The 15,440-nt window shown below is 39.9% G+C and overlaps 1 long non-coding RNA gene across 1 annotated transcript; it reads right to left on the bottom strand.

Annotated features, from left to right (window-relative positions):
• Window positions 1-766: 766 nt before the first annotated feature.
• LOC121943739 lies at window positions 767-2,162 on the bottom strand. The gene is made up of 3 exons (XR_006105865.1): window positions 1,993-2,162; window positions 1,773-1,893; window positions 767-1,376 (listed from the first exon to the last, which is right to left on the bottom strand). It is a non-coding gene; the product is annotated as an uncharacterized LOC121943739 (long non-coding RNA).
• Window positions 2,163-15,440: the final 13,278 nt, after the last annotated feature.

Raw genomic sequence — 15,440 nt, 5'->3', positions numbered from 1 at the left:
AATGCTCAAAAAAGTCCTAGTACAGCATGTTTAGGCAGTTTATAGTATAACCTGTTGAAAAATGGTCCAAAAAGTCAATATTTTCAACGTTTTAAGCAAAATTACAGTCTGGCGAAAAAAGCCATACTATAGCTCAGGTAAAAATGCTCAAAAAAGTCATCTCTCCAAATGCTGAAAAAAGTCATCATACAGCATGTTGAGGCAGTTTACAGGATAACCTGTTGAAAAATGGTCCTAAAAGTCAATATTTTGAGCGTTTTAAGCCAAAGTACAGTTTGGCCAAAAAAAGCCATACTATAGCTCAGGTAAAAATGGTCAAAAAAGTCATCTCTCCAAAGGCTGAAAAAAGTCATAATACAGCATGTTGAGGCAGTTTATAGTACAGCCTGCTGGAAAAATGGTCCAAACAGTCAATATTTGGATTGTTTTAAGCAAAAGTACACCATGGCGAAAAAAGCCATACTATAGCTCAGGTAAAAATGGTCAAAAAAGTCATCTCTCCAAATGCTCAAAAAAGTCCTAGTACAGCATGTTTAGGTAGTTTATAGTACATTCTGTTGAATAAACTGTCCAAAAAGTCAATATTTTGAACGTTTTAAGCCAAAGTACAGTCTGGCGAAAAAAGCCATACTATAGCTCAGGTAAAAATGCTCAAAAAAGTAATCTCTCCAAATGCTGAAAAAAGCGTCTGAGGCCGAAGAATGAACCAGTAGGTCACAGCCTGAGCACAGTGGAGTGTTTAAATGAGACTCAAGAGGCAAGAACGTAAATGTAAAAATATACAGGCTTTAGTAGAAAAATGGAAACATGCTTTACAGTTCAACAGGTTGGTGTTATAACAATTATATCACCAAAGGCAATTATCAGGTATCCAATTGGCCAATACCACTTCTATCTATTGGGTGCACCTTTTTCAGCTGAATTTTGTGTGTCACCTGAAATTCAAGTGTTTCTGATCCAATTCACAGTTCACAAACAATAATAAATGTATACATTAGCCACCAATGTACAATTCCAGGGAATGAAGAGGTAGTATGTTGGATTGAGTCCACAGTGCAAGAAAAAGTCAAAAAATGTAAGTATAAGTCCAAGGTTCCCGGGATGTCCAAAAAAAAAAGGGTAAGTATGGGGGATTCAGAGTCCCGTGGAAGATGGGTAAGTGTATGTATGGGTGGTTGAAGAAAGGGGGGGTTGCATATGGGGCTGAGTGTGAGGGTGTCTGCAGATACTGGTCCTACCACACCGCGGAGTGCAGCAAAACCTGTCCAGTGACCACAGGATATCTTGGTCTCTCTCTGGATCAGGATGGGAAGGCTCACCAACCATCTCGCTGGACAGGTCCACACGAAGAAACAAACCAACACAAAAAACCTGACCTGTCAACAAAGGTTCAGAAAAATATCAGGAGTTAACACTTTAAACAGTCTGTTTAACCTGTTTATAACATGATGGAATCAATATTAACGTCAACTTTTTAAATTAAAATTATACAAAATACTGCAAATTCCTTGTATCTGCATCTAACTTATTTTTTGTGTACATGTCCCTCAACAGTACAAATTGAAAATGTAACAATTTAGCTGCCATAATAAACAACTTTTTTTCACAAGTGAAAAAAAAGTGTAAAATGACTGAATTCATTGCAAAGACATTGTAAATAAACCTTAAATCCAACAACTACAGTATACAGAATAATTCAGACAGTACAATAATCATTCAATAAAGTGCTGAGTAGAAGGAATCTCTCACAGAAAGGCAATAATTATGCTTACCGATCTCCGTGAGTGGGTTGAGCACCGGAACAAAATATGGTGGCATCCAGTAAGGCCACGGGGCTCCTGCTCCTCCAAGCTTTACAAAAAGAAACCCTCGGAAATCTCCGCACTTCCAAACCTACGTGAGCAGACGAGAGCTAGTCAGTTAGCACTGCACTTTAAGCTAGCGCTAACAAGCTAGCAGGTAAACAGCAGCTACTGAGCTGAATTAACTCACGTCAAGCCACTTTTACGAGCGACCACTTAGGGGAGAGTTAAGTTATCTTCCGAAGACTCTGTCGCAATCTTTCCTTCTGGTTTTCAGTTTCTCTGTCTTTATTTAACTTTCATCTAGTAACTACGACGTGACGCTCTCTGTCTTTCTGCATGCACGGAGGAAACACAACAAGCTTGCTACCCACAGACCTGTAAAGGTGGGCGGAACTACCTGCAGTAACCGGCTTTCTGATTGGCTGAACTCTCCGCAGTATCTATTGGATGGAAATACCCAAGTAGAAGAAATAACAATGAAAAATAAAAAGTAAAACAACTGTTTCGCGTTTTCTTGAGTCGGATTTCTGGGGCATAGTAATTCATAGTTTGATTGTCCCTTGTTTTCTTTTGCTTTTTTTCCATATATAGTCTATTATATTACTGTATGTGGGTTACAAAAAAATGATCGCTCCAAATGTTAAAAAAAAAGTCATACTAAAGGATGTTGACCCAGTTTATAGTATAGCATGTTGAAAAAACGTTCCAAAAAAGTCAATATTTTGAGCATTTTGAGCCAAAGTATAGTATGGGGGAAAAGCCATACTATAGCACAGGGAAAAGTGATGAAAATGGCCAATAATGTCATAATATAGCATGTTGAAAAAATGGCCGAAAACAACATAGTATAGTATGTCAAAAAATTTCAAATTTTGACATGCCAAAAAATGGCTGAATACAACATGTTATAGCTTGTAGAGGCACATCATAGTATACAATGTCTAAAAAAGGCCAAAATCATCATAATTTAGCATGTTGAAAAAAATTGCTAAAAATGCCATAGTATAATATGTTGAAAAACATCAAATTTTGTCAAAAATGTCAAAAAATGGCTGAAAATGACATATTGTAACTTGTCAAGACACGTCATAGTTGTAAAAAAGGCCCAAACATCATAATTTAAGATGTCGAAAAAATGGCCAAAAATGCCATAGTGTAGTGCAAATTTTGATATGACATAGAATTAGCTGAAATCAGCATAATATAGCTCGTAGAAACACGTCATGGTAGACTATGTCTAAAAAAAGCCAAAAACGTCATAATTTAGCATGTGGAAAAAAAAGTCTGAAAACACCATAGTATAATATGTCGAAAAACATCACATTTTGATGTCAAAAAATTGCTGAAAACATGTTATAGCTTGTAGAGACATGTCATAGTATACAATGTCTTAAAATAGGTCAAAATCATCATAATTTAGCATGTTGAAAAATGGCTGAAAAAGTCATAGTATACTATGCCGAAAAATGTCAAATTGCAACCTGTCAAAAAAATGGCTGAAAAAGACATATTATAGCTTGTAGAGGCACGTCATGGTATACAATGTTGAAATAAATGCCTAAAATGTAATAATTTAGCATGTGGAAAAAATGGCCACAGTGGCATAGTATAGTATGTCCAAAAACGCCAAATTTTGACACGTCCAAAAAAAAGCTGAAAATGACATATTATAGCTTGTAGAGACAAGTCATAGTATACATGTTGAAAAATGCCATAGTGTAGTATGTCAAAAAATGTCAAATTTTTAAATGTCAATAAAATGGCTGAAAAGGAAAGGCTGAAAGTTGAAAAAATGGCCAAAACGCCATAATTTAGTGTGTTCAAAAAATAATGGATATGCCATAGTATAGTATGTCAAAAGATGGCAAATTGTGACATGTCAAAAAAAACCTACTAAAAACTACATATTATAGAATTAATTGTTACATGTCAATAAAATGGCTGAAAAGGAAATACTATAGCTAGTGCAGACACGTCATAGTATGCAATGTCGAAAAAATGGCTGAAAAACAACATAGAATAGCTTGTAGAGACGCATCATAGTATACAAAGTTAAAATAAAGGCCAGAAAAGGCCAAAAACGTAATTTAGAAAGTCAAATAATGGCCAAAAAGGCAATAGCATAGTATGTTGAAAAAAGTCAAAATTTGACTGCTCCTAAAAATGGGTGAAAGTGACATACAACAGCTTGTAGAGACACGTTATAGTGTACAAAGTGGGAATAAAGGCCAAAAAAGGCCAAAAACCTCATCATTTAGCATGTCAAAAAATGGCCAAAAAGGCAATAGTATAGCATGTCATAAAAAAGGCTGAAATCAATATATTATAGCTTGTAGAGACGTGTCATATTATAAAAAGTGGGAATATAGGCTAAAAAATGCCAAAAACTTTAAATTTAGCATGTCAAAAAAGTGGTCAAAAACGGCATAATTTAGTGTCGAAAAAATAACTGAAATCGCCATAGTATAGTATGTCAAAAAACGTATAAATTTTGTCAAAAAATGGCTGAAAACAACATAGTATAGCATGTCTAGGAACGTGATAGTATAGCATTATGAAAGAACGGCCAAAAACATCATATTATAGCATGTCGAAAAATGGCAAAATATGACGTCAAAAAAATTGCTGAAAACAACATACTATACCATGTACTAAAGCCTGGTGACACACATCATAGCATATTGAAAAAACGTCCAAAACCATCATAATACAGTATGTTAAAAAAACAGCCGAAATCCACATAGTATAGCATGTCGAAGTAATGGCCGCCCGACATAGTATAGTATGTCTAAAAATGGCAAAATATGACACGTCGAAAAAAATGTCTTAAATCAACACAATATAGCATGTCGAGACACATTTTATGTGGAAATAATGGCCAAAAACGTCACGATAAAGCATGTCAAAAAAATGGCCAAAAACAACATAGCATTGTATGTTGAAAAATGTAAATATATGACATGTCGACAAAAGGGCTAAAAACCACAGTATAGCGTGGCGAGACATTTCATAGTATATTATGTTGAAAAAATGGCCATAAACGTCATAATATGGCATGTCGAAAAAACTGCGAAAAACATGGTATAGTATGTCGAAAAATGTTGAATATGACATGTCGCAAAAAGGGTTGAAAACCACATAGCACTGCATGTCAAGACACATCATAGTATAGCATGCCGAATAAATGGCCAAAAACGTCATAAAGTAGCATGTCGAAAAAATGGCAGAAAATGATAAGTGGATATATGTGCCCATAAAAGTGGATATATCGATATTGGTTAAAGGCCAAATGAGTTATATGTCGGCATATCAGATATTGGCAAAAAAAAAAAAAAAAACAATATCGCAGGGCGCTCAGTGACTCAGTAGAGCAGGCGCCCCATGTTCAGAGGCTGTGTCCTCACCGCAGAGGCTGCGGGTTCGAGTCCAGCCCTGGCCCCCCCTTTAATGCTACATCTCTCCTATCTAATAAAGACAATAAAAAAAAACAAAAATATCTTTAAAAAAACAAACATCCAATATTGTGCATCCCTAGTAAGCAGAAACAAAACTGCAGAGAGATAGAAGCAAGTGCTGTTCTCATTTCACAAGCACGACGACTTTGTATTATGACTTCAAGTGTTTCATAAGTCCTCCCGGATATCAGAAAACTTCTAAGAGCGGATACATCCCAGAGTTGATTTTCATCTCGTTTCATCTGCCTCTTCCTCATTTTCATCTCTCCCTCTTTTCCTCTCTTGAGCTCAAGTCACCAATAACTCAGCGTCCAACTTCATAGCTGGAGCGCATCTGATCCCCATTCATTTCCGCAGCGGGGAGAGGGAGAGCTGGCGTTGGCCACTAAGGCCCTGATCAATCATGATCTAGCACGACAGCTTGTATTAGAGACGGAGAGATGGAGGGATGGAGAGATACAGAGGAATAGAGCTGGGAATATAAGATATTCAGACATGGATATTTCTCTTCCGGAGATGCGTGTGTGATTTGTCGACATGACCAGATGTGATCAGAAGACGGTCAAAGGAAAAAGAGGAGGAGGGAGAGATATAAAGAAAAAAAACATCCCCAGCCCTGTTCGTTATTAAGAGATTAAATCCCATCTCTGACAGACTTGTCAGTGCGGGAGACAGAATCGAGCACGGCCGGTAATTTGACTAGTTCCCTATCTCCTCACCGCTCAGTTGGCCGATGACAGCCAGGCGACAGAGCGTTGAATATGCAAGATGTCTCTCCCTCTATCCCTCTAAACTCTGCTGTCTACCTCAGAGACACACACCTGCACTCACAAAAATGTATGCACACACATACAGCCCTGAAATGGTACATTTTCAACCATTTGCATCCTCTCCAAGAGGTTCTGACCTCTGAGGATACTGACAGATGAAGGCTCACAGGTTTAGGTTCCTCACATAGCAATATGAATTCTCAATTTAAATACCTAGCATAGGCTTTAGCTCCTCTCTCTGTGAGTGTGTGCACATCTCCAGTGACAATTCCTGTTAGCCTACTGTGCAGATCCTTCCAGCACACCCACAGTGAATCCAGTCAGGCCAGGTGTTATTTTAACACTCACTTTCGGAAGATGAACGAGGGACGTTTTCCTCCTCCTCCTCCTTCCACCTAACACATTCTCATCCCTTGTTCTTGCTTCCCCCCTAGTCCCATCCTTCCATTCGGAAAAGCCTGACCCAGTATTACGGTGACATTATGGGGCCACTTACCGCCCTGCTAAAATAAACCCCAGTGAAGGAGGCGTGTGACAGAACGGGGTTACAGCGTACCGTCGTGCAAATTAATCAAACAAATAAACGAGGAATTTAGACTTAAACAGGGAAGATCCTTCCCTCCTCTCTCATCTCTTCTCTTGTGTTTGTACCCATCTAATCCCTGAGACGGACAGACATGCAAGCGCGCACGCACACATACACACACACACACACGAACAGCAGCTACCTGCACGGTCACAGGTGAGACAGCAAAGCGATTTTTGTCAGGCCTGTTTGACATTTATCCGCTCATTCTTTTGTTTTGCATCAACTGGAATGGGTTACAGCCAGGCCATTTTTGGCTTTGAACCAGAAATCTGTTGCTGACGCTTATATGAAGCGAGAACCAGGGCTAAACCACAACATACGTTCCCTAATTTAAACATTTCTAACCAAGTTCAGTGCAGTCAAACTTTATACATATCAATGCCTACTCTTTCAGATTGTAAAATAGTTAGTCACTTACTTAGAACAGTTAAGCATGACTACTGTAGCATCACTGATGAGCTCGCTGTCCATGTTGCTTTCTTTTGTATGTTTTTTTTGGTTATCAATGTAAAAAAGGGTACTGGTACTCTCCAGAGGATACTGATTTTAAAGGATCGATACTGTATGTTTCCCTCTGTAGTGTTGAGTGGAAGCAGTCACAAAGCTGTTGGTTAAATCCAAACAAATAAAACTACAGCAGCATAGTTTTGTATGAGTCTATACACTGTTTTTAATAAATCCTTCATAGTGTACCATTAAGTTTTGGTTATGCTTATGCACAAATCAGGTTTAGGAAAAGTTCCTGTTTAAAATGAGTCATTTTTTTAACAAGTCCTCCAACCCATACAACCTACATTTGTTTCTACCCTTACATATGGCTTCGGGGGGTGTTTCCAAAATTAGCACCTTTGCCTTTGCCAGTAGATTGACTCATTCTTATACCTAAATGTCAGAATAGGTTGTTTGCCACTGACTCACAAACAACATATAACAGTAATACAATTTAAACAAAGGGTAAACAGTAAAACGGTTGCCATTTGGTCACAGCAACGTAATTACTTGGTTAGGTTTAGGAAAAGATAATGACTTGGGTTAAAATATGTATGTTTGTTATGAAAGTTACATTGATATCTTGACTCTGATTGATTTTATTCGATACGCAAACAGTGTTCTCTTGGGTCAAAGTCCTGTGTTTGTTTGACCCATCAATCAACCCAGACTTTCTTCCTATGCGGATTGCCGCTCTTTATACTAAGTACGTCACCTAACGTCCTTATGGATGGGCAGTCTCCATTAACAGCATGCCAACGCTGTAATAAAATATTCTGTACCTTGCCTCATAATAAATTATCTTTTGGTCCTATTACAAAAGAGCCTAAAGGGGGACAATACGGTCAAAGAGGGAAGCACAGTGTGGCACCAAAGACATATAATATAGTAAATGGATAATTGCTGCAACCATAATACTCCACACACCCAATCCAAAGGTGACCCCACACACAATTATCACCACACACCACTTCACTGCAAATCCAGATGCTACACCACATGAGACTGTCCCTTGTGCTCCTACTGGCTGCCACCAGGAAACCCTACAGAGGGTCAGAGGACCACAGTATTATTTTTTTTAAAAGGCAGCATTAACAAACAAGAAAATCTAGTGGGTTATAATTGGTGCTTGACTGGAATTAATCGACAGAAAGACAAATTAGCTGGAGAACATTAATATGTCAAACGATCTCAATTCTTTACATACTTCACACAATCCAGGCGGTCACAGGGTTATGTTTCCTCCACAACAGCTCAGGCTAACCAGCAACTATACAAACAGGAGAAAAAAAGGAAACAATTAACCAGTCTTCAATATATACACCAGTAGTCTAACATAACATGGAATACATTCACAAGAATATGAGTTTGCAGCCCAAGCTTCCCAGTTCTTATCCGGGCAGCTTATTATCTTCAAACAGCTCCCAACAGTCAAAGTAGATGTAATGACAATTTGCTGACTAAGGTTTGTATAACATCATGATGTGGTGCTGAATTACCAACATTGTGCATTTGAGTGGGAAGGGCTGTGTTAAATCTGCTTTCCTAAGAGGACCACAAAGATGTAAATTTCCCATTAGTCTGCACATGCGACACTTAGAAAAGTCAAATCACTGCATGTCTTACCCTGGACCTTAGTATGTGTTTCAAGCAGGATGTGAAAGACAAAGAGCTCTATACACTTTTAGCACAAACTTGTCTAACCTAAGCACTTCCCCCTCACACACCCTACTTCCTCATCCCCTCATCCGCCAGATGTCCTGGGTGCAAAAGTCCCTCTCATTACATATTACCTGATTAGATTTTTCCTAATTGATGCCCTTTGACTACAGGGCGATGGCGTGTCCAGACTTTTTGTTGTTGGTGGCCCAAGTGGAGCACTGACTTACGCTGGGGTGGCATGATGTACGAGTACTGCTATGGGCACACACGTCTGTATGGCTTTAATTTACCGTCTTTGTCTCCATTACCCATCCCAACCGGAATAACTAACACTGCAGTGTCTTACAATCCTGTTTAAAGTTTAGTTTAAAGGATAAATTGACCTACCAATTACAACACAAAAGAGTGACAACACACAAATGTAAAATAAAGCTTCCATGCTTAATTGCTCTGCCAAAAGTAATTAGTACAATAGCAAGTAAAAAGTGCCAAAAAGATAAAATAAATAAGCTTGTCTGAACAACCCTTTAACAGCTGTCTCAATTCATTTGTAACATTAGTCAGACTAGACACTACTCTGGCACATAAATGCCAACGAAAATTCACTTTACTCATCAAACAGTTCAAACTGACAGGGCAGAAAGCCAATCATAATAGGGGGGGGCAATCAGATTTCAGAGGAGGAGCTTGCCACCCTAGGCCACTCCCTAGACACGCCCCTGCTAAAAGGAACTGGCAGTCAAATCCACTTTTGATAAGAATGGCTAAAAACCCTTCCTGATTAAACAGTGCCTGTGCAAATAAATAGAGTTTTCTAAACTATGTTTCAGTATTTATTCATCCATCCATTGTCCGTAACTGCTTGTCCTCGTAAGGGAGGAAGCCAGAAGGCTCGGAGAAAACCCACACAGCGAGAACAAGCACAAAAGGGCCCCCCCTCGCCCATGGTTCGAACCTCACCCCAACCCCGGTTTGAACCAGGGGCCCTCTTGCTGTGAGGCGACAGTGTTAGACTTTCAAATGCCACGTCTTTCAGTATTTAACTCAGAAAAATGTTAATGCTTCAGTTACAGATGTTGTTTATGGCTCCACTTCAATGACTCAATGACTGTTACTTCTGTCTATGATATCATACCTGTGGTATTTGATTTTTCTCTCAGTCTTCAATCAGATTTCCTTCTTTTGCTACAAAATACACAACTTTGCTATTAATGTGTTTTTTTAAGTGGGCTTTAAGGTGAGCTTGATTACCTTTTTGACATTGAGTGCATTAAATAAAGATGTTTTAATATTTTCCCATTGATCCACCCCTCACACAGAGCCAGAAAAAAAGAGAAACTCTTGCATTTAGTTAAAATAAAAGACCAGTTACTTATGCAAACATTTAGTCCCTGTGTCATCTCTCAACACTTTTTAGATTGCTCCCAGTGTTACATGCTGGTTACCATAGCAATGGCTACGAGGCCCATTCTGCATGCAGGCAACATCTTGATTAATCTTGACGATGACAGTTGCGACTCTTGATGTGGACGGCTCCACATTGATCCGTAATGAAGCCATTGAGCCGCATGACGAATGGAGGGGGAAGGAAATGTGTGAGCACATGATTAATGAAATAATTAATTAAGTAATTGGATTGACTTAATTATTTATTTCTCAATCCTTGAAGTCAGAGAAAAGTTTGATTGCATATTGAAATTAGGCAGTGAGGTGAGCAGTGTTCTGCTTTTGATTCTCAGTCAGTATTGCTCATGCCTACAGATCAAACGGCAAATTCACTTATCTACATCCACTCTTAGCCAAATAAACTAAATTTTTATCTCTTTTCAGGGATTCACATTTCAGGGACATTTTCCAACCACAGAAAGCAGATTTCTTCACATGACAAAGTGAAAGTGGCTTCCAAAGTTTAGGGATGATTTGTTATTTAGATGATCAGATTAATGAACACCTGGGCAGCCCGTCTCATGATCCCTCCAATTTGAGCCAAACACAATTGTTTCAGTTTTTCATATTGTTAATAATATAGATGATTAACTATCTTAATGAAGAGTTAAGCCTGTGATCCTATTCCCATATGTGACTCCTACTGCGTCTGGAAATAGATTCTGTGACTCCACATTGCCTTTTCCATCTGCTGCCTGCTGTTACAGGGTGTGTGGGATGTTTCCTGGACCTGCTGTCAGGACTGTGAGTCTTTCCAGGGAAAACATGCAGGAATTTTGGATCTTCTTTTAAAAACTGGCGTGGTCTTCCTCCATGAGCTTCTGAATATGTCATACCTGGCACTAGAGCTTTAACTTCACAGAAACTCAAATGGAAACTCTGTTCAAATGTCCAATAACTCACATCATAAATAGGCTTATATAGTGGTTGTGCGGGCCAGTTTGGTAGCCGCCTTAAATTTATAGCTATTGGATACCACAGCAGCACATTCTGCACAGCAGCTATGACTGCATGTCTGCAAATCCCAATCCATAACTGAACATATTTTTTTAACCACTTTCCATGTCTCTTCTGAAACATTTGGAAGTCTAATAAAAATCAGAATTACAGAATTATTTTTTTACAACTTGTTTTTGTCCTGGGTCTTTGGACTTTGCTGAGTGTGCATGCTCTTTTTTCAGCCATTCCTCTCTTTGCAGCCCTACAGTTAGACATATCCACACCTGGGAGCTGCCCACTGCTGCCACAGTACTCCACCACCAGCCACAATAGCATAAAAAAACAAAAACATCAGAGTGCTATTTCTTGCATTTCCGAATACAGTATGCTGGAGTTAAAATGATTTATCTGGTAACTCTGAGAATTTTTTTCAGATCCCCCATGTCCTGTGTGTCTTGTGGAGTTGAAGTTTCGACCTGTTCAACATGGAATAGGCTTAGGCGGTAATCCTGACAATATGATTTTCAATACTGTCAAAATATAGAAATATATCCAGGATGTATTATATGTCATGCACATCACTCCAGAGGTCCATCTTTACTAGTGAAACAGGCAACTGAGCTGGGATACAAGGCAACTGCGAGTGATTGTTATAACGTTACAGGATTATAAACAGCTGGGCAGCACCTGCAGAGAAAGACTGAGGAAAAAAAGCATATTTTCACCACCCTACACAAATACCATTATATACAGTATTCCTGGGTGAACTTTCAGGGTATGAAGGTATAAAAATAAGAAGCCTAACACAGAACAAAATCTCCTTAATGTATGTGAGACAAAATCTGTAGGCAATGGGACAAGACTTTGGTATCTGAAGCACTGTAGTTTCCAATAGTAATCTGAGTAAAGGCAGACCAATCACATTTGAACGGCAGCTAAAGAGTCTCTGTGGAGAGTAAAAGAGGTGGAACCCACTGATCAAAGTGCAATCTTAGAACCCCTCCGTTATCATCTGAGAACTGTTTAGCTTTCCATTAAAATTCACATTTATATGCAGATATCTGTTTATAGACATTATCTACAATGACAAGGACAAGGAAAAGGAAATCTAGGCCCATATATATATATACTGGCTACACTTGAAACCCCCCAAATTTTGTATGTTGCCCCCCGAGGCTATTTCGTCGTCAAACCTGTAGTTGATGGGTTTCGAGATTGCACTGAACATAAACTTCAAAATGTACTGTATCCAGGAGAAGACACACCATTGTTTTAAAAAAAATGATGCAGGTAACCACGAAACAAACAAGAATTTTGGTATTAGAAGATTCTGCAATATTTTTGCATGTCAACTGCTGTATGATTGATGTTAGAAAAGGGCTGTGGTTATGGTGAATAGAAGAAGAAGAAATAACCAAAAAAATAGTGAGAAATTTGCAAAAAGTACAAAATTACCTGAAAAACTGTAATAAAAAACAAAACAAAAACCTTTCCCATAGCTTTTTTCTTTTGTTCCCTAGACATTTTCCCTGGCTTTTTAAAAAATAATGTTCTAAATCTACTAATTTCATGCAATTTGTGTAAAATTTCTCACCAAGTAGCTTATTGGCTTTTTTCCCCATGTTTTTGACAGAAATCACACGGATGTGCTCTGGGTTCTAAGGTTTAAATACTTGTGGAAGTCATCTGCAAGCAGCACAAGAAAAGTGATTTCAAAGGGTTAAGGCGGGAATCAGACAAAAGATTTGCAAAATGTATTAAAAGCTCCCGACAATTTCAGTTATCTAATGCTTCACTCTAACAGAGATCTTTGTCAAGTATTGTCTGTCCATCATCCTGACCTCAACACATTTTCTTTCTCAACATAAATAGCACACTACTTCCTGTGTTGGAACAAATCCTTGGTCCATTATGAATGCTACTCATAGTGATACATTCAACAGCATTTCACAAACTAATGAGGTAACTATGACTTATAAGGAAACTGCCTTAATAATTCACAAGCAGTATCCATTAACTATCCAGCCCAGCTTTCAAAATTTTTAAAGAGTTGAGCACAAGATGTAAACAAAATGATCAAAGAAAATGGTGGTTGACCAATAAGTAATGTAATTGTAGCTTAAGACCTAATGGTTATGCATCCTCTAATGTTTGTAAGAGCATGTACTTATGAGTCTTTGTAAGTGTCCATGAGCCTGTGTGTGTGTTTGAATATGTGCTTATGTGTGCATGTGTTTATATGCAGCGTGTGCAGGTCTCAGTCGTATCGGAGATGATTGTGCATCCATCAGTATGCCGTTAAGCAGTGGCCAGTGAGGATATGAAATGGCTCTCACTTTGGGGCCATCGCTGATCAATGCTCATAAACATTTAGTGTCATAATCAGGCATCAGCACTAACAGCTTTTGTGCACTGACTGCAGGAACACACATGCACACACAGACGCACATGCTCGTACACACATGCATGCACAGGCTCACCTCTTTAGTGTAACATCTCTGGTACATTGGGTATGTATATTTTATGTGGAGGTGGAATCAACCTCTGCTCTGCACCACACGCATCCATGAGCACACACACATTAGACATCTTGCCTCACACGCCATTAAACAAACACACACCATCAACCATTTAGGTACTAAAATAATGTGTGTGCTCAGTGTGTGATGTTATGCTGTGGTCTGGGTGAGAGATGAAAGAGAGAGACAGGGGGAAAGTAGTGGGGTGAGGAGGAGGAGGGGGGGGTGTATTATCGGGGGAGGGCTTTACAAAGTAAGCCAATTTATACAAGGTATCCCGGCTCGAATTAGCGGCTAATGACTCTATTAGCTTTCATTTTTGCACCGAGGAGATTTGCCTGCATAAATTAGGGCCCGATCATTGGCAAAGTGTCACGGCCAAAGGACAGTTTATAAATACAACAGCCAGGCCCTGTCAGCCATGCCGGGCGCTGATATAGACGTCTCTGCAGACTTTGTCGTTGAGCGCAACAGACTTGTGCCAGTCAGACGGTGACAGGGGACCATGGGGGTCCCAGGGGGAGCTCTCTCGCCGTCGTCCCTGAAAAGGTCAACTTGACGCGGGCACAGCCCATCGACCTGCCCCCCTGTCGGCTCCGCTGATAAAAATCAGATAAACTTAAGACCACTTATCGATCCAGGCAGCGGAGCCTTAGGCAAATGTTGGCAGAGCCCTCCTCCTCCTCCTCTTCCTCATCCTCTTCTCCTGTGCATATGATTACACGCAAGCAAATTAAAAGGGGGTTGGAGGGGGGTTTATAGTAAGATAGAGCAGAGATGAGAGAGGAAGGCAGGAATTCTTGTTTCTCTGAGGAGAGCAGGGGAGGGATGTTATTAAGAGGTGAGAGGATGAGAAGTGGGAGAAGGGACAGTAAGATTAATCGCAGAAATTTGAGCAGAGACAGGGAAATTTCATTAACTATGAGAGCACTTGTTAGAGCTAAATGGTCAGAGAGAGGTGGGAGGTGGAAGTGGGAGGGGGGGCAGGAAGAGGTCTTAGAGGTGGAAGAAGTGAAAAAAAGGAAAGCAGAGATTTACACAAAATATGCCCATGTAACTTCCCTCACCATCCCTGAAAAACAGCACAGATTCCCTAATGTCCTGCTTTCCATGTCTTTTTTTAACTGTTAACTCTGAGGTGGTTGCAGAAAAAGGGGATGGGGACACAACAGACAAGTGAAAGTGGCTGTGGGAAAGAATGAAGGCAGAAGGGGCCCTGCAGCAGGAAGGATGCAGTGCCCAGCAAAAGGCCAGGAGTCAAAGCTAGTGAGAAAAGACCGAGCACAGACTGCTGCGGAGAGACAGAATTAGAGCAGGCAAGCTGAGGGAGAGAAACAGCGGTGCAGCACATCTGGCCGGCGACACAGTCGCCTCAGTAATCAGACCACACATCCTCTGCTGTTTCAGCCGCCATTACTCTCTCACAATGTCTCTCTTGCCAGGCTTGGGTGTCTGTCTGCTGCCCTCTGCACCCGCACTATCTATCCACACTTCCTCCCTCCGTCACTTCACCAAGCATCCACACGACTAACCCTTTCTACACAAACACACACACACACACACACACACACACACACACACACACACACACACACACACACACACTCTATCCCACTGTCTCTCTCAGGAGGATGAGCAATACAGCTCAGGGCAAAGAGGTGCTGATAAGGGGACAGAAGTGTAACGTGAGCAGGGGCCGATGACCACAGATAACACACTGAATTTTGTGTGTGTGTGTGTGTGTGTGTGTGTGTGTGTGTGTGTGT

Source organism: Plectropomus leopardus, chromosome 5, assembly GCF_008729295.1.
Source record: "Plectropomus leopardus isolate mb chromosome 5, YSFRI_Pleo_2.0, whole genome shotgun sequence".
NCBI lineage: Eukaryota > Metazoa > Chordata > Actinopteri > Perciformes > Serranidae > Plectropomus > Plectropomus leopardus.
This window is presented reverse-complemented; position numbering and strand designations above follow the sequence as displayed.